The 26,171-nt window shown below is 49.0% G+C and overlaps 1 protein-coding gene across 1 annotated transcript in view; it reads right to left on the bottom strand.

Annotated features, from left to right (window-relative positions):
* Positions 1 to 26,171, bottom strand: part of ABCD3 (ATP binding cassette subfamily D member 3) — a 1,370,685-nt gene that overhangs the window by 739,719 nt on the left and 604,795 nt on the right. The gene's annotated exons all lie outside the window — the stretch shown is intronic.

Here is a 26,171-nt window from a genome sequence, read left to right as displayed (position 1 = left end):
ACCACAGTAAGAGACGTGCTGAAGCAAAGTACTTTAGTAAGAAAGTCAAGGAGTGCTGTGCGTATTTTGCCTGCGACTTCACAGCAATCCAATTCCAACACAAAGCAGGCAGTCCAGGTATGCATACCCAGTCTTTCAGAGACAGATTTAGCAGGCACTGTCTCCTCACTTTCACCCCTGACAGCTCCTACAATGCCTAGGCTATTAACTGAACCCAAGCTGTCAGTTTCACTATTAAGGTTTTACCTCGTTATGTCGCAGAGTTGGTACAAACTATAAAAATGAACTGTGCATAGAAGTTGCAGGAAAACAGGAAATGCAAGCAGTGCAACTCATCAACTAAATTAGTGGGTCAGCACATTTTTCAGCTAGTTTTTCAGGCTGTTACACTGGGCTCAATTTTTTTTAAAATAGTAGTTCAGGTTGCTACAGTGGGCTCACCTGTGGCATTCCATACACAATGGAAATGCATCTGTGGAGTACTACTGCTGTATCGCAGATCAGGCCATGAAGTGGAGCCCTTTGAAAGTACAAATAAACACAGTTCTAGTGTGAAAGTAGAATTCAGCAATTACTACTTAACACTAGTCTCATATAGGAGAAACAAAAAAGATATTCAGAGAAGAAATAAGAAGTTATGTACTCACCATAACGTTCCATCTGAGTAGGTATCTTCATTTGTCTGCAACCTGTGGGATACGGATGCGATCTTGGATCCGAGCCGGCAACTTCTATCATAGCATAGATCCAAGCTCCTAGCTCCTCCCCCTTACCCATAATCCCCTGCCTACCCTAACTGACCTCAGATCAAGTTTGCCCCATAGCACAGCAGATAAGTGTCCCAATGGGAACATATGCTAATAACACAAGAACGATTATATCTGTCAGGGGGAAGGGGGGGGGGATGGTTGCAGACAAATGAAGATACCTACTCAGATGGAACGTTATGGTGAGTACATAACTTCTTAATCTGAAGTAAGAACTTCATACATCAGCAACCTGTGGGACAGAGTCCCCAGCTACCTAAATCTTGGGTGGCCTTCATGGAAGGATATTCCGGAGCACCGCAGAGCCAAAGGACGCCCTACCTCGGGAGACTACATCTATTTTATAGTGGCTGATAAAAGTGTGAGATGAAGCCCAAGTGGCTGCGGAACAAGTGTCATCTAGTGGAATCCTAGCTTGAAAGGCCGCAGAAGTGGCAACGGCCCTAGTAGAATGAGCATTGACTCCTTGAGGTGCAGGCCTTCCCGAGCTCTGATATGCTAAAAGAATACAACTAGAGATCCATCGAGAGAGAGAAACTTTAGAAACTGACTTTCCGAAATTACTTTTGGCAAAGGAAATAAACAACTGATCGGATTGCCTATGATCAGTTCTATGGATATAAAAACGTAGTTGTCTGTGTACGTCTAAGGAATGTAGCTTGTACTCTCCCTTGTTATGAAAGTTGGGGTAAAACACTGGAAGATTGATTGATGTTCGCTTCTGAAGATACCTTAGGTAGAAAGGACGGATTGATCCCGAGGTAAACCCTACCCGGGTGAAATACCAGATATGGTGGTATGACACAAAGAGCTTGCAATTCCAATACTCTTTTGGCTGAAGTTATGGCCACCAAAAAGGCTGTCTTCCAAGAGAGAAATTTGAGATCAACCGTGGCCGCTGGTTCGAATGGGGGACCAGTCAAGGCCTGCAAGACTAAGGATAAATCCCATGGAGGTACCACCTTCTTTAACTGGAGGCCTAAGGAGGAAGGTACCCTTGAGGAAGGTCTTACACAGTTTGGAAGTGATAAGAGGGCCAGACTCTTGCCCCACGTGATAGTATGAGATTGCTGCCAGTTGCACCTTGACTGTGGAAGAACTAGCCCCCTGGTGAAAGAGGTTAGAAAATCTAGAACCGATGATATCGGAGCTGTAAAAGGGTCTAAACGACGGTGTTCTGCCCAAATGGTGAAGCGTTTCCACTTACTCCGATAAACCTTCCTGGTGGAAGGCTTGTGAGCTACTACAAGAATGGCTTTGACCGGTGATGAGATCCCGGGAGTCCTTATGAGGAGTGGAACTGGAGCAACCAAGCCGTCAGCTTGAGGTTGACCAGGTTCGGAGTCAGAAGACCGAGAGGGTGAGAAATGAGATCCGGAATGGGATCCAGAATCCATGGTGGATACACTAGGTGAGACCATAGGTAAGGGAACCACGTCTGACGAGGCCAGAATGGGGCAATGAGGATCATCTTGCTCCCCAGCTGCCTGGCTTTCTGTAATAATTTCAACATCAGAGGAAGAGGAGGGTAAGCATAAAGCAGACCGGGAGGCCAAGCATGAACTAGAGAGTCTCTCAGGGACTCCCCCGGAGGGGGGATCAGAGCGAAGTAATCGTTGCATTTGGTGTTTGAAGGAGAGGCAAAAAGATCGCAACAAGGTTGCCCCCATCGGGCAAATACTTGCTCTGCAACTCGATGGTTGAGAGACCATTCGTAAGGAGTCAGGATAGTACGACTGAGCCTGTCCGCTAGAATGTTGGACCATCCCAGAATGTGCGTTGCTATGAGAAAGCGGTTGGTGGAAATCGCCCATTCCCACACTCTCATGGCCTCGCGGCAAAGAGGGTAAGACCTGGTTCCCGCCTGTTTGTTGATGTACCAGACGACAGACATGTCTGTCTGTACCGCAATCATCCCTACCGGAAGAGAGTTGTGTTGTGCCTGCAACATCAAAAGCACCGCCCTCATCTCTAGGACGTTGATATGCAAAGAGGTTTCTACGTCGTTCCTGTGCCTTGGACTGTCCTGCCTGAAAAATGCCCCACCCCAGGCGAGAAGCGTCCGTGGTCACTGTCGACTGGCGGAGGTAGTGAGAAGGGACGTCCCGTGTGGAGGTTGGGAGACTGGAGCCACCACAGGAGTGATCTTCTGCAAACCTTGCTTAAGGAAATGGGGTGAGACAGGGGGTTGCAAGACAGGGACCATTGTACCTGGAGGGTCCACTGCAGAACCTTCATGTTCAACCGGGCCAATGGCAGCAGAGGGATTGCAGCCACCATAGATCCTAGGGCCCTCAGGATCAATTCCGCTGAAGGAGTTTGCAGTTGAAGCATGGCCTGCACGTGCAACATCAGGTTCCGAAGCCGATCTGGCGTCAAGAATGCAAGCATCTGTCTGGAATCCAGTCTCGCCCCTATAAAATCCAACACCTGTGTAGGGATGAGAGAGGATTTGGTCATGTTGATGGTTAATCCTAATAGTGGAGCCAGACTGAGGAAATAATCCCTGCATGAACAAAGTAGATCCCTTGTTGGGGCTGTGAGGAGCCAGTCGTCCAGGTATGGAAAGACCTGAATTCCCTGGAGTCTCAGGTGGGCCGCTATTATCGCTAGGACCTTGGTGAACACCCTGGGGGCTGAGGTGAGACCGAAGGGGAGGACCCTGAACTGAAAGTGACTGGCTCCCAGCCGGAAGCGGAGAAACCTCCTGGAACGCCTGTCCACTAGAATGTGATAGTACGCATCCTTGAGGTCTATGGAGCACATCCAGTCATCCTCCCGCAATAAGGGGAGGACGGATTGCAACGTGACCACTCGGAACTTTTCTTTGGGTACCGCCAGGTTTAGGAGAGAGAGGTCGAGGATGGACATCAAGTCCCCTGTCTTTTTTGGCACCAGAAAAAACCTGGAGTAAAACCCTGATCAGACTTCATCTGGGGGGACAGGCTGGATGGCTCTTTTTTGCAGAAGCTGGTGAATTTCTGCAGCAGCCGCCTCCCTCTGACTGGGTGGAACGTCGGGAAGGCTTCTGATTCTGGGGTTTACTATAAAGGGAATTTGGTAACCTCTGGATATAATACGAAGCACCCAGCGATCCATTGTTATGGACTCGCATTTTGCTAGGTGCCTCGAAAAACACCCCCCGACCGCCTCCAGAGTGGAGCAGTCGGGTATCCCCTCAGGGATTCTACATGGGCCTTGGGACCCCCTCTGCCTCTGGGGCGGCGTCCTCCTTGTCCTCCTCTGCCACGAGAGGACTGGTTGTCCTGAGCAGACTGGGATTGATGCGATTTTCGGAACCACATCTTCTTCTGACCCTTTTGGTTCTTGGAAAAGGACCTCTGGGGCGCAGAGAAGCAGACTCAGACGGCAGACAAGGTCTTCCTGTCTTTCTCACTCTGGACAAGAGTGTCACGAACGGTTTTGCCGAACAGTGCAGAACCATCAAAAGGGGCATTCGCGAATGACGCCTTAAAGGGTTCAGAGAAGTCACAGTGACGAAGCTAGGTCCGTCTCCTCATGACAAACCCGACTCCGCCTGCTCTAGCGGCTCCCTCCATAGCATCAGACAACAGCCGCATAGAGGTGATAGAGTGGAGGGTGGCCATTCGGCAGGAGTACAGATCCTTGTCTCCCTCCGACATGGACCCTGGGGGGGAAGCAGCATATTCCTTAATTAGATCCCGCTGCATCCGAATAACATGTGCCATGTAGTTCAAGGCCCTCAGAGAAGGTCGCTGAACTGAAGGCCCGCTTCCCAAGACGGTCCATCGCACAAGACTCCTTGCTCGGAGGATGAACCGTGGGGCTCTCCTGAGCCAACTCTTTCTTGGTGGCTGCAGCCACCAACATGGCATCCATAGGGGGACCTCTGCTTCAGTGTGATCTCTCTGCATGGGGGCTCAAAATGTTGTCTGGACGCTTGGGGATCGGCTCTATGGTGTCCGGTTCCTTCCAAGCCCTAGAGGATATGAGATCCACCAGGGGGACGGGTGGAGGGGACACCCAAGAGGTAGATGGTCCTGCCTCAAACGTCTCAAGGAATACGGACTCAGAGGAAGCCTTGGGGGCAGACCACCCACCCCTGATTTTGAGCATTTCCATGATGTCTCCAAAGGAGACATCCTCGGGGGGTGACCTAGGGGAGCCTTCCCCTTCATCCAAGTCCGTACCTTCGGTGAGACTCTCAGGGGAGTCTATGTGCCTCCTTTTGCACTTTGCCTTGTGAGGGCTGTCAGACGAGTCCTCATGGGCTGTATCCTGTTCCACTGGAACTCCTAAGGGCGCTGAGGCAGGCTGCCCCGAGGGCCGGATGAGGAGAGCCAGGACCAGATGAGAAGGAGTGCGGGAGGGAGCTGAAGCCAAGACCGGAGGCCTCGAAGCACTCGACAGTGCCCTCTCCACCGCAGCGAAAGCAGAGGGGGAGCCGCTCTCTGACGGATCAGAGATCCGATTCCCACTCGGATCCGAAGCGGGGATCGGACCCGGCACCGAGAACGTCGGATCCGAAGGACCAGTGTTCTCCGACCAAGACGGAGCCGAAAGCACACCGAATCCCTCGGATCCGAAGCTCGGCCCACGGCTCCGAGAGGTCGGATCAGACAAACTCGAGGGAGCAGTCGGAGCCGATGTGCCCAACACGGTCAGCTCCGACCTACCCCCGGATCCAACATGGCTCAGCTCAGAGCGCTCCGAACCCGGAATGCGGGTCGGAGAAGGAGCTATAGGAGCGAAAAAAGGGGTCGAGCTCCCCCCGGGGGGGAGGCAAGAGCACTCCCATCTGCATCTGGGCCTGGATGAATCTCCTTATCTTCCGGTCCATGTCCGCATCAGACATGCTAAAAGTGGACCTCGAAGAGGCCACCGAGCACACCTGGAGTGTCGCCTCGATGACCTCGACGGGAACTGGATCACCTCCTCCTCGGGTCCCGGGGAGAAACAAGGGGATCGGATCTGAGGAGGAGGAGATGGAGAAGACTTGGACGGAGAAGCCCTCTTGGCGGGCGGGGCCGATGAGGAGTCATCGGCCCGCCACTTAAGGTGCTTCTCCCCCTGCTTCTCTTTCCTGGCCTCCCTATCCTCCGCAGCCGAAGAGGGAGGTTGAGTCCCGGTCAGAGGAAGGGAGGCAGGAGTGACCGCTACCGGAGGGGTAGCGGGCACCGAAGTACCGGAGGCCGAAGCAGAGTCTAGGGGTAGAAGACCTGCCAGAACTAGCTTCGACCGTCGATCCTTGAGTGCCCTGGGGTTGAACGCCGCGCAAATCTCGCAACCCAAATAGAGGTGTTCAACCCCAAGGCACCTATCGCACAGAGTGTGGCCATCAGCCGGTGAAAGCTTGTGACCACACTCGGTGCATTTCGAAAAAATGGCTTTAGGGGCCTCCGACATTACTACAGTAAAGCACACTCACTAGGCCCCTAACACTCAAGTCACACAAGCTACGACCAGTGGGGAAGGGAGAAATATTTTAAATTAAATTTAAGCTGAAAGCTAAAATAATAATAAGATTAGTGTAAAGGATAAACCTACCACGCACACACAATCACTCAGAAAGAAGAAAAACCTTTTTTTCTCACAAAAATGCTAAGAGCTCTGGAACCTAGCTGTTGCTTGAAGAGCGGCAAACTAGATCAGAGTCAGTTAGGGTAGGCAGGGGATTATGGGTAAGGGGGAGGGGCTAGGAGCTCGGATCTATGCTATGATAGAAGTTGCCGGCTCGGATCCGAGATCGGATCCGTATCCCACAGGTTGCTGACAAATGAAGTTCCTACTTCAGATTAAGAAGTTATGTACTCACCATAACGTTCCATCTGAGTAGGTGGCTTCATTTGTCTGCAACCTGTGGGTCTTGGATCCGATATCGGATCCGAGCCGGCAACTATTTATACAGCTATGGATCCGAGCTCCTAGCTCCTCCCCTCACCCATAATCCCCTGCCAACCCCAAATGACCTCAGATCAAGTTTGCCCTCCTACATATACCTAAAAAGTTATCCCAACAGGAAAAGGCAGGGTAATACAACTAACTCTTCTGAAGGTCAGGGGGAAGGAGGGGGGGATGGTTGCAGACAAATGAAGCCACCTACTCAGATGGAACGTTATGGTGAGTATACAACTTCTTTATCTGGAGTAGGGACTTCATTTGTCAGCAACCTGTGGGACAGTCCCCAGCTACCTGAATCTTGGGTGGCCATCATGGAAGGATGTTCCGGAGCACTGCGGAGCCAAAGGATGCTCTCCCTCTGGAAATTACGTCCAGTTTGTAGTGGTTGATAAAGGTATGAGATGAGGCCCAAGTGGCTGCCGAGCAAATATCATCCAGGGGGACTCTAGATCTGAATGCAGCAGAAGTAGATATGGAGCGAGTGGAATGTGCAAGGACTCCTTGAGGTGCGGGCCTCCCAGAAGCTTCAAAAGCTAGAAGGATACATTGGGAAATCCAGTGTGATAAGGTGACCTTCGAAACGGCTTTACCCAAACTGAATATGGCAAAGGAAATGAACAGCTGATCGGATTGTCTGTGACCAGCAGTCCTATGAATATAGAAATTCAGCTGCCTGTGCACATCTAAAGAATGCAGCTTGTACTCTCCTTTATTTTGATAATTAGGGAAGAAAACAGGTAGGTTAATGGACCGATTGATATTGGTTTCTGAGGCCACCTTGGGTAGGAAGGAGGGAATGGTCCTGAGGTACACTTCATCCTGATGAAAAACCAAGTAAGGGGGTTTTATGGAAAGAGCTTGAAGTTCCGAAACTCTTTTCGCTGAAGTGATGGCTACCAAGAATGCTGTTTTCCAAGACAGGTATTTAAGATCAGCCGAGGTAGCTGGTTCAAAGGGGAAGCCGTCAAGGCTTGAAGAACTAGTGATAGATCCCAAGGGGGTACGGCTTCTTTGATAGGGGGCCTGAGCAGAAAAGTACCCTTGAGGAAGGTTTTACATAGTTTAGCTGACATCAAAGGACATGTCTCATGTCCTACATGGTAATGGGAGATGGCTGCCAATTGTACCTTGACTGTCGAACAGCTAGCCCCTTGCTGAAAAAGTCCGGTAAGGAAGTCCAACACTGACGTTAACGGAGCAGTGAAGGGGTCCAAATTATGATGTTCCGCCCAGATGGAGAAGCGCTTCCATTTACTGTGGTAAACTTTCCTGGTGGAAGGTTTATGCGCTGCCACCAAGATGGCTTTGACTGGTGAAGAGATGCCGGGAGTCCTGATTAAGAGTGGAACTGGAGCAGCCAAGCTGTTAGCTTCAGGTTGTCCAGATTCGGGGTCGGTAAGCCTGATGGATGGGATATTAGATCCGGGCTGGGATCCAGAATCCAGGGAGGATTCACCAAGTGAGACCACAGGTAAGGAAACCAAGTTTGCCGAGGCCAGAATGGGGCAATGAGGATTATTTTGCTCCCCAACCGAGAGGCTTTCTGTAAAAGCTTTAGCATCAGGGGTAGAGGAGGATAGGCATAAAGTAGACCGGGCGGGCCAAGCATGCACTAGAGCATCTCTCGAGGTTTCCCCTGGTTGGGGAATCAGCGCGAAGAAGCTGTCGCATTTCGTATTTGAGGGAGAGGGAAAGATCGCAGCAGGGTTGCCCCCATTTTGCAAATATCCGCTTTGCTACTCAGGAGTTGAGAGACCACTCGTAAGAGGAAAGAATAGTGCGGCTGAGTTTGTCCGCCAGAATGTTGGACCATCCCGGAATGTGCGTTGCGATCAGAAAGCGGTTGGTGGAGATCGCCCATTCCCACACCCTCATGGCCTCTCGGCAGAGAGGATAAGACCTGGTTCCCCCCTGTTTGTTGATATACCAGACAACTGACATGTTGTCCGTCTGTATCGCAATAGTTCCTACGGGAAAAAGGTTGTGAAGTGCTTGCAACGCCAACAGCACCGCCCTCATCTCCAGAACATTGATATGCAGGGAGGTCTCTATCATTCCACGTGCCTTGGACTGTTCTGCCTGAGCAATGCCCCCCCTCCCCACCCGAGGCGAGAAGAGTCCGTGGTCACCATGACAAGAGGAGGTGGAGCGCAGAAGGGTCAGCCTGTATGGAGGTCTGGGGACTGGAGCCACCATAACAGGGCCCTCCTGCAAGCCTTGCTGATAGAGATAGGGTGATTGAGAGGAAGAAGCTGAAAGGACCATTGTACTTGGAGGGTCCACTGTAGTACCCTCATGTTTAGGCGAGTGCATGGAAGGAGCGTTATTGCCGCTGCCATGGAGCCCAGTGCCCTCAGGACCAATTCTGCTGGTGGAGCTTCTGATTGGAGGATGGCCCGCACATGAAATCTCAGATTCTGTAGTCGTTCTGAAGTGAGCTAGGCTCGCAGACTTCTCGTATCTAATCTGGCCCCTATGAAGTCTATCACTTGTGTCAGAGCAAGGGAGGATTTGTCCGTATTGATCGTGATGCCTAACCAGAGAGCTAGGCAGAGAAAAAAATCTCTGGCTGAGCAGAGTAGATGCCTTGTTGGGGCGGTCAGGAGCCAGTCGTCCAGGTACGGGAAGACCTGCATTCCCTGGAGTCTCAGGTGGGCCGCTATCACTGTTAAAACTTAGGTGAACACCCTGGGGGCTGTGGTGAGGCCAAAGGCAAGGACCCTGAACTGATAGTGGCTGGCTCCCAGCCAGAAGCTGAGAAACCTCCTGGATCGTCTGTCCATTAAAATGTGGTACTACGCATCCTTGAGGTCTATTGAGCACATCCAGTCGTTCTCCCGCAATAGAGGGAGAATGGATTGAAGAGTGACCATTCAGAATTTCTCCTTGGTTACAGACAGGTTCAAGAGGGAAAGGTCTAGAATTGGTCTCTGGTCCCCAGTCTTTTTTGGCACCAGAAAAATCCTGGAGTAAAACCCTAATCCAAGCTGGTCTGGGGGGACGGGTTGGATGGCCCTTTTTTCTAGCAGCTGATGGATTTCTGCGACTGCAGCCTCCCTCTGACTGGGTGGTACATCGGGGAGGTTCCTGAGTCTGGGAACATGTTGCATTGGGATTTTGTAACCTCTGGATATAATCCGAAGCAACCAGCGGTCTGACATGGACTCCCATGCCGCCAGATGTCTCGAGAAGCACCCCCGACTGCCTCCAGAGTGGAGCAGTCGGGCAACCCTTCAGGGCTGTTGTGTGGGCCGATCAGAGAAGGATTCTCCGGACCCAAAATTTCTCAGGGCCCCTCTGCCTCTAGGGCAGCGTCCTCCCAGTCCTCCACTGCCACGGAAGGACTGGTTGTCCGGAGCAGGTTGGGAATGTTGCGATTTCTGGAACCACATCTTCTTCTGTCCCTTTTGGTTCTTGGAGAAGGACCTCTGGGGAGCAAAAAAGTGGACTCCGATGGCAGACATCTTCCCGTCCTTCTCGCTCTGGACAAGTGTCTCATGAACGGTCTTGCAAAAGAAGGCAGAACCAAAGGGGGCATTCGCAAAGGACGCTTTAAAGGGCTCTGCGAAGTCGTAATGTCAGAGCCAGGCCTGACGTCTCAACTAGGCCCGCTCCGCTAGCTCTAGTGGCTCACTCAGTGGCGTGAGACAACAGCCGCATAGAGGTATTGGAAATAGATCTTAGAGTGGCCATACGAGTGGAGTGCAATTGCTTGTCCTCCGCCGACATGGACTCCGGGGGGGGGGGCAGCGTATTCTTTAATAAGATCCCGCTGCATCCTCATGACATGTGCCATGTAGTTCAGGGACCTTACTGAGAAGGTCGCTGAACTGAATATCCGCTTACCAAGGCGATCCACCGAGTGGGACTCCTTGCTCGGTGGATGGACCGAGGGGGCTCTCCTGAGCTAGTTCCCTCAGTGGTTGCCGCCATTAACATGGCATCTACAGGGGGACCCTTGCTCCAGTGGGACCGGTCTGTGGGGGGCTCAAAATCCTATCCGGGCATTTTGGGATTGGCTCCACAGTGTCCGGCTCCTTCCACGCCCTGGTGGTCACAAGGTCCACCAGGGGGTCGGCCGCAGGGGACACCCAAGAGGTAGACTGGCCTGCTTCGAATGCCTCCAGAAACACGGACTCTGAGGAAGCCGTGGGGGCAGACCACCCCCCCGATCATGAGCATTTCCATGATGTCTCCAAAGGAGACATCCTCAGGGGGTGACCTTGGGGAGCCTTTCCCTTCATCCAAGTCCGTGTCCTCTGTTAAGGACTCGGGGGAGTCCACGTGCCTCCTCTTACACTTATGCTTGCGAGGCACTTCCTTGGGGGGGCTGTCCGAGGAGGTCTCACCAGCAATGTCCTGTTCCAAAGGAACAACCTGGGACATCGAAGCAGGCTGTCACTGTGGCCGGGTGATGGAAGCCTGACCCAGCAGAGAGGGAGTGCAGGGCGGAGCAGAGATAAGGGCCGGAGGTCTGGATGCTCTCGACAGAGCCCTCTCCACTACATCGAAGGCCGAGGGGGAGCCACTCTCCCTGGGCTCAGAGAGCAGACTCCCACTCGGATCCGATGAAGGGATCGGAACCGGCGCAGAGACAGTCTGATCCGGGGGACCAGTGTGCTCCGACCTGGATGGAGCCAAAGGCACACTGAATCCCTCGGATCCAAAGCTCGGACCACGGCTCCGAGAGATCGGATCCGACGATGGAACCGACAGACTCTATGGTAGGTTCGGATCCAAAGTACCCAGTACTGTCGGCGCCGACCCACCCCCAGCTCCAAGTGCTCCGAACCCGGAAAGCGGGTCGGAGAAGGAGCTATCGGAGCAAAAAAGGGTGTCGAGCTCCCCCCTGAAGGGGGGGGGGGGAGGCAGGAGCACTCCCATCTGCAACTGGGCCTGGATGAACCTTCTCATCATCCGGTCCAAGTCTGCATCAGACAGGCTGTATGTGGATCTCGACGAGGCCACAGAAGCAGGCCTGGAATGCCACCTCGATGACCTCAATGGAGATCGGGTCTCCTCCTCAGGTCCCGGGGAGAAGCAAGGTGATCGGAGCCGAGAAGGAGGAGACCTGGAAGCCGTGGAGGGAGAAGCCCACTTAGCTGGGGGGGCCGAAGTAGAGGCCTCGGCCCGCCGCTTGTGGTGCTTCTCCCTCCGTTTCTCCCTCCTGGCCTCCCTGGCCTCCAGCTCCTTAGTGGGAGTTTGAATCCCGGCCGGAGGAAGGGGGGCAGGAGTGGCCACCACCACAGGCTGAGGAGGTGCCACGGGAGTAGCGGAGGCCGAACCCAAATCCGGGGGCAAAAGTCCCGCCAGGACCAGCTTCGACCTTCGCTCCTTCAGTGCCTTGGGTTAAACGCTGCACAAATGGTACATCCCGAGGACAGGTTTTCAACCCCAAGGCACCGAACACAGAGTGTGGCCATCTGCCGGAGAGAGCTTATGGCCACACTTGGTGCATTTAGAAAAAATAGGTTTTGGGGCCTCTGACATACCCAAAACTAAGTATAAACTACACAAACACACAAGGCCCCAAACGCAAGCACACACAAGCACACTAATGACCAGCGAGGGGAGGGTAAACACTAAAAATTTTAAAATTAACAGACTAACGGGAAACCTAATACGCACACTGATTAAATTACAGAAAAGTAGGCTAAAGAGACAAAAAAGAACACTTATCTCAAAGAATTGCCAGGAGCTCAAAATCCAGCTGACACACTCAAGAGCGGCAAACTAGATCTGAGGTCATTTGGGTTTGGCAGGGGATTATGGGTGAGGGGAGGAGCTAGGAGCTCGGATCCATAGCTGTATAAATAGCTGCCAGCTCGGATCCGATATCGGATTCAAGACCCACAGGTTGCTGACAAATGAAGTCCCTACTCCAGATCAAAAGTTATGCACTTACCATAAAGATGGATCTGTGTTGTCTGCATCCGTCCTTCCTCAATAGTTGGGAATTTGGATCAGACTCAGATCTGACTTCAGCCACTCTAGACTTTGGATCTACAACTCAGGCTCCTTCACTGACCCATAATCCTCTCCTGCCCATGCAGTTGCTCAGATTGAGTTTAATGAACTTTATCTAATGGACAAAAACTCCCTATTGTAGGGCAAACCAGGGGTTATAATACTTTAAAGATCTGTTCTACAGCTTGAAATCTGACAGAGACCAGTTAGAAGAATCAGTACAATCATACCAGTAACAAAGAAACAAAAAAGGAAGGGATGGGGCTGACGAAGGATGGAAGCAGACAACAGATCTATTGTTGTGGTAAGTATATAACTTTTACGTAGGATGTCTCGAGTCTGTTCCTCAATGATTGGGACAGAACCCTCAACTAATGAAATTAGAGGTCTCATGGAATGATATTCTGGAGAATGGCTGAACCAAAACAGCCCCATCTCTGGAGGGCAAGTCCAATTTATAATGACAAATGAAGGTATGAACAGTGGACCAAGTGGCTGCAGCACAAATGTTAACAAGGGATATTCTTGTCCAGAAAGCAGTAGAAGTCATCACAGATCTAGATGAATGACCTCAACGGGTTTGGAGAAGGCCAGTCTCTTTTCTCTGTATACAACCAAGATGCAGTCAAATAATATTCTAGACAGACTTTAGAAACTTTGTCCCAAGTTCAGCTATGGAAAAGGAGACAAAGTTATCAGATTTTCTAATTTTCTTTGTATGCTGAAGATAAAAGCATAGCTGGGGATACACATCTAACAAGTGCAGCATATCTCCACTGCTAGAAAAATTTGTAAATATGACTAGTTAAAGCCTGCTGGAGAACTGTGATATCCCAAGGGGGAGCAGGGTCCCTAAAGGAATGTATGACTGGAAAGGTACCCCTGAAGAATGACTTGAATAGTTTAAGGGAGGCAATACAAGGCTGATTCTCTCCTACATGAAAATTTAAAATGGCTACTAGCTGAACTTTAGTGTAGAACAGCTGGCCTCATTGTGAAAAAGGAAATCCAAAAAATATAAAATGGCAGGGAGAGGAGCCAAAAAGGGGTCTAGCTTTCTATTAGAAGCCCAAAGTGAAAATCTTTTCAACTTGCTTCTGTAATCTTTCCAGTAGAGGGTCTCTGCACAGAAGTAAGATATGAACCACATGGGAGTAGAGCTTATGCTGCCTTACCATCATCAGAAGTAGGGAGTCAAGTGGTCAACCTGAGGGTTTGAATGTCTAGGTGAGGCAATTTGGACAGGTGAGAGATTTTATCTGGATTGGGATCCAGTGCCCAAGTCGGGTGTACCAGACGAGGCCAGAGGAAGGGAAACTACACCTGTCAGGATTAGATCAGGACAAAGAGGGTGACTATGTCCTTCCTCTCCAAGGCTTTCTGCAGGAACGGTAGGATAAGAGGGACAAGAAGACAAGGCATACAGAAGCCCCGGTGGCCAAATGTGGATCACAGCATCCATTAGGGACTACCCCCTGGAGGAATTCAGGCAGAATACCTGCTGCATTTTGTGCTGAATGGGGAGGCAATGACATAGCAGCGCTGTCATCTCCAGCAGCAGAAAATCGCTCTACCACCATCGGTCTCAGGGACAATTTGAGAGGCAGAAGGACAGACCTTTACAGCCTGTCCAACAAAACACCGGATTTCCCCAGGATGTGCATTGCTACCAGAAAGAGGTAGGAAGATATTGCCCATTGGCAAATTCTCACAGCCTCTCAAAGTAACGGGTACAAGTGTGTCCCGTCTTACCTGTTGATGTACCAGACTACCGACATTTTATCCATCTGTATGGCTATCACTCCCATAGAGAGGAAATTCTGGAAAAAACTGCAATGCTAAGAGGAATGCCCTCATCTCCAGAATGTTATGAAGATTGCCCTCAAAAGGGGACAACATACCTTGGACTGTCCATCCTATGAAGCAACCTCCCCACCTGGGAGGCATCAGTGGTAATCATGGCTTAGGGAGTAGGTTACAGCAAAAGAATGACATTGGCAGACCTTTAGGGATTTGAGCTATGACTAAAAGTGTTCTCTGCAAATTTTTGTGAGAAGTACTTGGAAGCTCATGGGTTGATGTCAGACCATGGGACTAAAAAATATGTGCACTGAAGAACTCTCATGTGACAGCCGGTGAAAGGAACGAAAACTGTTGAAGTAGTCATAGATCCTAGAAGAAGAATCACTCCTGCTGGTGGCTTCTGGACAGAAAGAACACCTGCTCTTTGTTTGTGAAGGGTGGCAGCTCTGTTCTCTGGTAGTTGTGCTATCTGGTATTTTCTGTCCCGCTGCACTCCTATAAACTCTGTCATCCGACCAGGAAGGAAGTTGGACTTGGCTGAGTTTGCTGTAATGCCTAATTCATTGCAAATCTGGAGTAAAAAATCCCTTGTGTGGATGAGGAGATTCCTGATGGGGGCAGGGATGAGCCAGTCATCCAGGTACAGAAACACTTAGAACACTTGCAGTATGAGGTGAGCTGTGACCAGCTGGTTAGACCAAAAAGGCAGTGCTCTGAATTGAAAATGACCAGCTGCCAGCCAGAGGTGGAGAAGCCTTCTGGAGCACCTGTCCATCTTTATGTGGCAGTACGCATCCTAAAGGTCTATCGAGCACATCCAATCATCCTTTCAGTGGAATGGGAGAGTGGACTGCACCATGACCACCCAAAACTTATTTTTGCGACATGCTGATTTAGCTGGCTTAGGTCCAAAATTAGCCTGAGGTCTCCATTCTTCCTTGGCACCAAAAAGAATCTAAAGTAAGTTCTGGATCCATGTTAGTCAGGACCTCCTGAATGACTACATTATCTAGCAGCTTTTTCACCTCTAATTGTTGTTCTTCTTTGGAAGGGTAGAATGTCTGGGAGAAAAGGGATTGAGTAGGCTCTGGTTATGATCTTCTGCACCTATGTGTCTTGTATTAGGGACATTCAGGCCTTTGGGCACAGAGATAAGCACCCCCTGACTGCCTCAAGAGTGCAGCAGCCAGGCAACCATTCAGAAGTGCTGATGCAGCCTTTTGGAGAAAAGAAACCAGAAGTGCTGGTTTTGGAGACCACCTCTGCTGCAGGGGTGATGTCAACCATTAAAAGTCCCCCTCTGTCTAACAGAATCACAGCTTCTTCCCTTGCTTCTGTTTTTTTTTTTTTTTTTTTTTAGAAAAAGACCGCCACAGGGTCAATAACCCTATTCCTAATGCAGAAAGGGTTTTCCTGTTTCATTCACTTATAGACAGCATCACTTTAAATGTAGGCCCAAATTATGTCAAGCCATTGTACGGAGGCATTAACAAAGGATGTGTTGAAGTGCTCTGCAATGTTTCACAAGCACATCTACATGTTTCCTTACAGTAATACCGGTGCCTGCAGCTTTAGAAGTGCCCTCAGTCACACTGGAAAAGAGGTGCATCGAGACATTTGAAAGGCACTGAATGGTTAATTGCGAGTTCACAGTTTTCTTGCCCTCAGCAGAAATGGACCCAGAGTAAGACTTGACAGCTCCTTTGTCAAATCTCTCTGGAAATGTGTCAAGTGCGCCAGGTAGTCCAGTGTCCTCAGTGCAAAGGTTGAAGAGTAAACCCACTTCCCAACTCTGTTCAGTGCCCTGGAGTCTGTTAGAGAGTCTGTTAGAGGACAGAATCTTTGGTAAACGTCTTATTAGTGGCCACCACTACCACCACTTAAACAGTGGGACCCTTACTCTAATGCACATGATCTTTGGACAACAAGAATTTATCGGGTGGTATAGGTTCAGCCATGTCTGGTTCCTTCCATGTCCACTTCAAGATTAAAATGACCATCTTCTCTGCAGTAAGGACATCCCAAGACGTAGCCAGGCTGGTTCCAAAAGCCTAATGAAAAAGAGGCTCCTCCTGGGAAGGGGCTTCACAGGGCAGCCCACCTTCTTGTGTCAACACTTAAAGGATTTCCCTGAATGAGACATCCTCAAGGGGGATCTGGGAGCCCCCCCCACAAAGTCATCTCTTTAGTAAATGACTCTTGAGGAAAGTCAACATACATCCTCTCACAAGTATGGTTCCCAGGAACTTCTACAATGAGATGCTCCAGGGAAAACTTAGATGACAAACAGATATCCTGAAGGGCAGATGGTCTTGAGGCTCAGTGGGACCGGCTGTTCATATGGGAAGAATGAGTAGGATCAGGACCCAAGGGCATCCTATAAGGAATGATCAGAGTGTATGAAAAGTCTGCTTGCCAGAAAGTGAGACCACATTCTGGATGGCTTCAAATGCTGAAGCTGAGGGAGGACCAAAGATTACTCCAGACAGAGAAGATTCTGCTCCAGACCGATCCCAGAATTCCACCTAGCCAGGCTCCAAAGCAGGTGCCCAGCTGTCTAGTGCAGAGGCTGAGAGAAGGGATGGCTCTGTAAATGTTGAGGAACCCTTGCCCCTGGATCAGGCACCAATGCTTCAGCCTAGAGATCCTTCTGATCAGACATACTTGAGCTAAGTCAGATCACAGAAGCCACCAAAGTCAAAGACAACCAGGTCTTTGAATCAGATGTAGACATACCTTGGGAAAAACTCACCTGAGGGACAGATCATGGTGAGATGAACAGAATGAAGGGAAAGACTTAAGCTTATGGGTCCGACAGTAGAAGCAGCAGGGACAAACCCCAATGGATCTGGGACCTGACTAACTTCTTCATTCTATTCAGGTCAGCTTTGGACATGCTTCTGGTTGAATGCAATGATCAAAGAGATGAGGATGTGGACAGGGGCCTGGAAGACCAGTGAAAGGCTCTTTTTCTGTAAGAAAGGAGAATGCTGTCTGGGACATATGAGCTGTGCAGAAACCTATGCTCTGGTAGCAAAGGGGTATTAGATCCTACAACTTCCAGATCCAACATGCGGGTCGGATCAAAGGGCTTTGGACGTTTGAGTGCCAGAGATGAAGATGCAGAAAAGGAGTGGGTCCAGAGATCATTTCCTGGACTCTGCAAGTTTCTCCTTGTGTCTATTACCCCTAGGTCTGTCAGTAGGCTTTTTGACAGAGGACTACTTTCCAGAAGCAGAAGAATGAGTAAAGGACGAGTCTCACACAGGGGCAGGAAGAAATCCAGACATAACAAGTTTATTCCTGCACTCTGTAATGGCCCACAGACCAAAAACAGTGCAGATGGAGCATGGTTCGTTGAGGTGGGCAGTCCCATGACAATGCACACATTTAGTATGCTAATCTGAATTTCTTGTGGGCACAGGCCACACAATTTTTGAGTCTGGAAGTTTTGTCAACCATCACAGAAAGATAACCCTAAAGTAGGTGTAAACACAAACGACTAATCATGCAAAGTGAAAAACATTACAAACACTATGAAATCCAAAAGTTGCTAACCATAATATGAGAGAGACACAGAAAAAAAAAAAAAAAAACACAAAAGGGCACCAACAGCACAAGAGAAAAGCAGTCAAAAAGGAAACCTCTAACTTTGAAAATTGAAGATAAAGGAAGAAAGACAAAAGCTAACACCATCTATAAAAAAGCCAAAAGGTATTCATTAAAATTTACCAAAAGATTTGCACTTTGCTATGCTTAGCCTAAGGAATGGTGACCACGTCTGCATCGAACGAGCGGTAAACTAAATCTGAAGCAATAGTAGCAGGAGGGGATAAAAGTTGAAGAGCCTAAGCTTTGGATCCAAAGTTGTATCCAAATACCAAACTGTTAAAGAATGGGGTCACCAACTGCTTTAAGAAGAAATCCTTTTTTGTTTTCTTTAATGACACCTTTTCCTGTGCATCCCAGTGTTGTCTCTGCCTTCTATGCCACAGACCAGGTCGCATGTCTACCCTAAGTACATTTTATATGACTACTCCAGGTCATATTCTTCACTTGTTGCTACTACATCCTCTCCAAGTGTATGAACTTTCACAAATACATTTGTTCACTGTTGTACCTTTTTGTATCATCGTGCTGCATAACTTTGTCTTATGCAAACTGTTCCTTCCCTACCTTCTAGCATGTTACTTATGAAGACACTAAAGAGGACTCATTTCGGTACGGACTTCTGTAATATCTCAGAAGTCAACATCCTTTCAATTGAGTACTAGGGCAATGTGGTAAACTGCTTAGCTAGTACTTTATATAGGCTAGCACATTAGGACAAACTCAATCTATTTCACAGATTCATGCATATTCCAAAGCCAGAGTCTTATGACTCTGTCTTGTCAGGACCCTCCTTCAGGCCACATCTTTCTCCAGGAGGGAGATACCAGTCAGTCTAGAGTAAATTTGTAGTTACTCATCCAGTAGTCTAGCTTATATTAAAAGGAAGATAGTGAGTCACATCTCAACATGAAGTAGAAGTTTATTCTAGAGGTTTGGGAGCTGCTGGATTTGGAATATAAACCTGCTCCCTCCTCAATCATGTTTATTTATCAACTGAAGATTTAGGTCCCTGCTTCTGGTATTGGACATATTTGAAATAGGAGGCCCAGGATAACTGGGTCTCTAATGTAAAGATAACACAAAGAACTCCCCTCAAAACAAGACAATGAACAAAGGGAAAGAGCTTCTAGACAATCTTGGCAACTTTGGAACTTTAGGCATGTAATCTTTTTTGGATAGGAACCTTTGGTAGCCTTCTAATTGTAAGTTTAGTGTGATATATCCCAAAGAAGCTGCAGTACTCAACAGGCCTCACCATGCTGAATATAGTGGAAGTTTAAGGGACTGATTACCTCTTTAGATCTTCTTGGTATCCTTTGGCAATTACCTGAGCAAAATAAAAAGATACCATGTCAACTGATAGCTCCTTCTGTCTCAACCACGTGATATCAGCCCAAGTAATTAAGTCCCTCACTATGTTTTTGTTTTGTAGTGGTATGTTTTCTATACAATATAATAGGATGGGTTGTATACCAAGTGATGATACTACACTTGGTATACGCTGATTTGTAGTACACCAAGAGTTTACTAGGGAGAGTTCATTCAAGAGGGTTTGGGTGTCGTAAGAGGACTTAAAAACTATCTTGCAGTCAACTGCAAACCTCGTTAGCCAAAGGTCTTTGCTCTCTGCATGGAAATCTGAAAAGTATATACCAAAAAGGAGAGGTTCCAGCACAGAGACCTGAGGAAAATTGCTGGTCACTTTCATGCTTTCTCATGAGGCACAGTTAACTAGCACAGTGTAGGTTCTGTCTTTCAGCCAGTTTACTATCCAACATACTACACAAGGGTCGGTTTTTAAACCAATTAGCTTTTGTATGCCAGTGTGAGGAATAGCGTCAAAGACCTTGGCCACCTCATGATATGGCATGTGCACTGCATGACTACCATGTACAGCCTCTGTACCTCTGTAACCCTGTCTAAGAAGTTTACCAGAATAGACAGGATATACACTTCACAAAGCCAAAATGCTGGGGGTAAAGTCTAGCAAGAATCTTGACAGAATACGATTAGGTTGAACTTACCATAACAGTAGATGTTATGATGAACACTGTTGCAGCAATCTTCGCTATACTGGTAGATTATCTTAGCTAACTACATTTGGGAGGTGGAAGTAGAAGGAGAGTCTACCAGCCCTTAAGAATGGTCCCAGCAAAGCTTGATTTGAACTTAAAGGACTCAAGGTTAGTGTGTTGTAAAAGTATGTACATAGGAGCACGCAGCAGCTTCTAGAATGCAACCCATTCCAAAAAGCTATACAGGAAGTGAAGGCCCTGGCAGTGTGGGCCTTGACCCTGCCTGGAATAGTTTTGCTACTGTGAGTATAACAAAACTGACTGGAAGATCTGAAAGACTTGGCGCAGTCAAGTTAGTCCTGGAGTCATCTGTGGTCACCCAAGGTATGGAGTATCCTTTTCTCCCTCATTTTTAGGTTCAAGAAAGAAAGCAAGGAGATGGATAGTCTGGCTTAAAGTAACCCCAGACACCACAGCATAAAAAGATTTTCAAAGAAACCCAGTCCCTATGAAGATTGAGATAGGACTGAATCACCATAACAGCTTGCAACTCAGACACCCTTCTTGAACAGGTCAGAACGATCAGTAAAACTGTTTTCCATGTTAAGAACCTTAAATCAGCCTGATTAGTTGGTTCAAATGGAGCAACTGCTAGCTTCTCTAACACAAAATTAAGATCTCAAGGAGGGATCCCTGGTTTTCTTGGAGGTCTCATGCAAAAGCCCTTCCAAGAACATTTTGACAAGAGAATGCATTGAAAGAGGAGGCTCCATGGGTAGACATACTGAAATGGACAATAAATGAAACCTGATAAAGAATAAGGCCACAGGATATTAACTCACACATATATTGTAAAACCAGATGATAACTAGCCCTGGATGCATGCAGATTATGTTGTTGGCACCCGCTAAAAAACTTTTTCCATTTGTCAATATATAATTTCCTAGTAGCAGGCTTTCTTGCCTCCATTAGTACCAGCTGCACGTCTTCAGTAAACAGGTGCCTAAAATGAATTAAGACCATGCCATATAGGCAGTCAGTTGATGTTTTTGTGTGAGTAGATCCAGTCTGTGAGGAAGCTTGTGGCAATTGCCCCTGGCAATTTCCAAAATGGAGAACCATGGTTGATTCTGCCAGAAGGGAATCTCCAAAATGATCTTGGGGAAATTCCTTCCTAGTCTTCAGGAGTACCTTGGATATTAGTGGAAAGGGCGGAAACACCTACAGGGACATTCCTGTCCAAAGAAAAGAAAAGGCATCTGTCTTTCAAGGACTTCTTGCATGGAATCCTGGAACAGAATCTTGCCAGTTGAATATTCAGAGAGAAGGCAGACAGGTCTACTTGAGGAGTTCCCTACAGATGGATCAAATATTGGAAGACCCCCAAACCTTTCTCCACCTGAGGAGGAGGAGGAATGAGAAGTTATGTACTTGCCATAACATTCCATGCTAGTTTTCTTCTCGCCTTCTTTCTTGGTGGATGGGTTCGGAGCCTAACCTCTGCTCCGACTCGGCCTAATACTAAAGCTCGAGAGCTATTTTTCACCAGCTCGAGGCTATACTATGTCCCATAATGTTAGGTGTGACATACCCAGATCTTGTTTGATAGCTAATGCTATGGACATACATGTCCCACCACAAGAGAGAATATATTTAACAAATATATTTAAACTCCTCTACATATAACCCTTAGAAGGGCTACCAAAGGGGAGCAAGAGATCTAGCTGAGGAGACAACTCTGGTGACAAAATACCTCTCGCAAGATACTCTAGGTCTTTCCAGGCTAGGGGGATGGAGGGGGGGGGCACAAGAAAGAAGGCGAGAAGAAGACAACTAACATGGAACGTTATGGTAAGTACATAACTTCTCAATGTTAAGTTGTCAATCTCGCCTTCATTCTTGCTGGAGGGACAGCGTCCCTAGCACCTTAGTCCCGGGTGGCTCAATGGAAGACTCTTGAGTACAGTGGAACCAAAATCAGCCCGACTTCTGGAGGCAATGTCCAGTTTGCAATGAGAAATGAAGGTATGAGGGGAGGCCCATGTGGCCGGTGCACAAATAGAATCCATAGGTAACCTTGCTTGAAAAGCTACTGAGGAAACTAATGCTCTAACTGAATGAGCTCTAGGCTTGGTAGGGAGCTCCTTATGCCTCAATTGATAGATTAACATAAGAGCGGTCAACCATCTGGACAAGGTTACTTTAGAAACTGGCCGGCCTTGGTTTCCTTCAGACAGGAAGAGCTGTTCTGATTTTCTCGTCTGTTTAGTTCTATCCAGACAGAAACGTAGTTGACGGTGAACGTCCAAACAATGTAATCTTCTCTCAGCTCTATCAGTATAATTTGGGAAGACTGGGAGATCAATGGTCTGATTAAGATTTTTTTCAGAGAGTACCTTAGGTAAAAAGGATGGATTAGTCCTAAGAGACGCACTATCTTTGTGAAAAACAAGATAAGGGGGGGGGGGCGCACAGAGAGTGCTTGTAGTTCCGAAACCCTTCTCGCTGAGGTAATGGCTACCAAGAAAAGTGTTTTCCACGAGAGCAGTTTCAATGAGCAGGAAGCAGCTGGCTCAAAAGGAGGAAGAATTAAAGAAGACAGTACCAAATTTAGATCCCATGGTGGAGGAGGCTCTTTAACCGGGGGCCGAAGTAATAGGGTTCCTTTCAGAAAGGCTTTGCAAAGCTTGTGGGACAATGCTGGCCTCTGACAAGCCAACGTGGAAATTTGTAATAGCCGCCAACTGGACTCTGACAGTGGCTGAGGAAGAGACCGTTTGGAAAAGTTCCGCCAAAAATTCTAGAACTGTTCGGACAGGAGCTGTGAACGGGTCAACTTGATTTTTTCCTGCCCAAATAGAGAACCGTTTCCATTTACTAGCATACGTCCTTCTGGTGTTAGACTTGTGAGAGGCAAGGATAATATCACATACTGACTGAGAAATTAAGGGAAGCCTGGCTAGGGTTGGAAGTGGAGCAACCAAGCTGTGAGGTTGAGAGATGGAAGGGATTGGTGCAGCCCACCCGACTGATGGGTCATAAGGTCTGGCACTGGGTCCAGATGCCAGGGCTGCTCCAGCAGATGACGTTGCAGGAACGGAAACCAAACTTGTCGGGGCCAGTAAGGGGCAATGAGGATCATCCTGGATCTCAAGGCAGTTGCTTTCTGGACTGAGTAATTAAGGAAAAAGGGGGGAAAAAGCATACAGAAGACCCAATCATGGACTAGAGCATCTCTGGGAGGGAGACCCGGAAGAGGGAAAAGGGTGAAGAAGTCCTGACACTTGCTGTTTTGAGGGGTTGCGAAAAGGTCGCAGCAAGGCTGACCCCACCTTCTGAAGATTTATTCCACTACTAGCTGGTTTAGAGACCACTCGTAGGGCATGAGAATGGCCCTGCTCAATCTGTCCGCTATGACTTTGGACTTCCCGGGAATATGTGCTGCTACCAGAAACCGTTGAGAAGAGATCGCCCATTGCCAAAGTCTGAGCGCTTCCAGACATAGGGGGTAGGACCTGGTTCCGCCCTGCTTGTTGATGTACCACACTACAGACATATTGTCTGTCTGAACTGCAATCGTCCCTGTGGGTAGAGTGTCCTGAAGGGCCTGCAACGCCAAAAGTACCGCTCTCATTTCCAAGACATTGATGTGCAGGTGGCACTCGAAGGGTTGCCATGTGCCCTGGACTGTCCTGCCCTGAAAATGCCCCCCCCCCCCACCCTATCAGGGAAGCATCTGTAGTCACGGTGGCAACCGGAGAGGGGAGAACAATAGGTCTGCCTTGGAGCACCTGAGGAGAGACCATCCACCAAGAGAGGTGTCTCTTGCACGACTGAGTGATGAGAATGTTGTGTGACATGGGAAGCTGCTGGAAGGACCACTGGGAAAAAAGCATCCACTGCAGTATCCGCATATGAAAACGAGCAAGGTGATTGTTGCTGCCATTAGACCAAGTGTTTTTAGTACAAATCTGGCTTGGACTCGGTCCTCCTGTAGTAGGATTTGAACATGGCTGCGAATGTTTGAAACTCTTTGTGTAGGTAGTTTTGCTGACAACTCCACCATGTTTAACACGGCGCCTATGAAGGTAATATGTTGACAAGGCAGACTTTTCGAAGTTTATAGAGATGCCTAGCGCTTTGCACATTTGTACAGCGTAATCCCTGGCTTGAAGTAGCTGGTGCCTGGTGGTGGCAGTAAGGCGCCAGTCTAAATATGGAAACACCTGAAATCCTAGTCGTCTCAGGTGAGCCGCAACCACTGCCATGCATTTGGTAAACACCCTGAGGGTTGTGGTGAGGCCAAAGGGCAGGGCTCTGAATTGGTAGTGACTGGCTCCCAGCCGGAAGCGGAGAAACCTTCTGGAGCGCCTGTTCATTTTGATATGGTAGTACGCATCCTGAAGATCTATAGAGCACATCCAATTGTCCTGACCCAGAAAGGGTAGAATGGACTGTAGTGTGACCATCCGGAATTTTGGTCTTTGAACAGACTTGTTCAGCCTGCTGAGATCTAAAATAGGTCTCCAGTCCCCTGTCTTTTTTGGTACCAAAAAGAATTTGGAGTAGATTCCGGATCCTTGTTGGTCTGCTGGGACTGGCTGGATGGCTCTTTTTGATAGCAGCTTTGAAATTTCTGACGCTGCTTGATCTCTCAGGCCGGGTGGAACGTCTGGAAGAGGCCCTTTTGGTTGTTGTGGGGTGTGGATAAAGGGGATTCTGTAACCCTCGGATATGATCAACTGTACCCATTTGTCTTGCGTGAGGGAATGCCAGGCTTCTGGGTACAGTGAAAGTCTTCCCCTGACTGCCTCCGAAGGTGGACAGTCGGGCAGCTCCTCATGGGTGCTGGAAGGGTGTGTCAGAGAAAGATCCTCTGCTACCCTGATTTTGCGGACCCCCCCTGCCCCTAGGGCGGCGTCTGTTATTGTTCCCTCCTCTGCCTCTGCAGGGAAGCTCACCACGTGAGTCAGGCAGTACTCCCTGGGGTTTGCGGATCCACATCTTTCCGCCCTTTTGACCCTTAGGGTACGGTCTAGAAGGGGCGGAAAAACGGACTCCCACGGCAGAGAGTCTTGCCTTCCTGCTCACACCTGGTCAATGTTATCCTTCACTTGAGGTCCAAACAAGGCAGAACCATCAAAGGGGGGTGTTAGTGAAGGATGCCTTGAAGGGGTCAGCAAAGTTGCAAAGTTGCATCTAGGCGTGTCTCCTTAGAGCAATGCCCGTGCCTGCGGCCCTACTCGCTCCATCGGCTGCATAAGAAATGAGCCGCATGGAGGAGTTGACAATCGAGTTCAGGGTCCCCAGCTGGGAGTTGATCTTCTCCTGAGACCCCACAGCTGCTGGGTCCTGTAAGGTATCACCCAGTTCTTTAAGAAGGTCTCTCTGAAGACAGGTGAAATGGCACAGGTAATTCAGTGACCGCATGGCAAAGGTCGCTGAAGAAAACATCCGCTTGCCATACCTATCCATAGTCCTAGATTCCTTATTAGGAGGATGGACAGGTACTGAAGGGTCAGCCAACTCCTTCTTAGGGGCCGCCGCCACCACCATGGCATCAACGGGGATGCCCTTAGAGAAACTGCTTATCTGCAGGGGCTGTAATGAATTTTGTAGGCCTCCGGGGGGGTTGGTTCCATAGTATCCAGAGCCGTCCATGCCTTCTGAGCCACCACCTCCATGAGTGGGTCGAAAGGTGGGGACACCCAGGAGGTGGAAGGGCGAGAACCGAACGCATCCAGGTACACTGACTCGTCCTCGGAAGGGTTGAGGGTGGACCAGTTCCCCCTCTGTTTAAGGATCTCTAGGATGTCAGAAAAGGAGACATCCTCAGAGGGGGACCTTGGGGACCCTTCCGAATCATCCAGGTCGGTATCAGATGTCACCGACTCAGGGGAGTCGACATGCTTCCTCTTGCAAGTCCTCTTCCAAGGGGGCTCCCCTGCAGGATCAGGGGAGGCCTCAGAAGAGGAGGAAACACCCAATGGAGCGGCCTGGAGTGTCGATTCTCCCAGTTTGGGTTCGGGAGGGTAGGCAGGGGCCAAAGCAGGCACCATGGAGGGAGGGGCCAACGAGGCCGACCGTGGCGCCGGTATGGGAGCCAGCATGCTCATGACCTCAA

The sequence above is a fragment of the Protopterus annectens genome, chromosome 10.part0, assembly GCF_019279795.1.
Source record: "Protopterus annectens isolate FY-2018-M chromosome 10.part0, PAN1.0, whole genome shotgun sequence".
NCBI classification, from domain to species: domain Eukaryota; kingdom Metazoa; phylum Chordata; order Ceratodontiformes; family Protopteridae; genus Protopterus; species Protopterus annectens.
The sequence above is the reverse complement of the archived record's forward strand: the minus strand, read 5'-3'. Positions and strand labels throughout refer to the sequence as shown.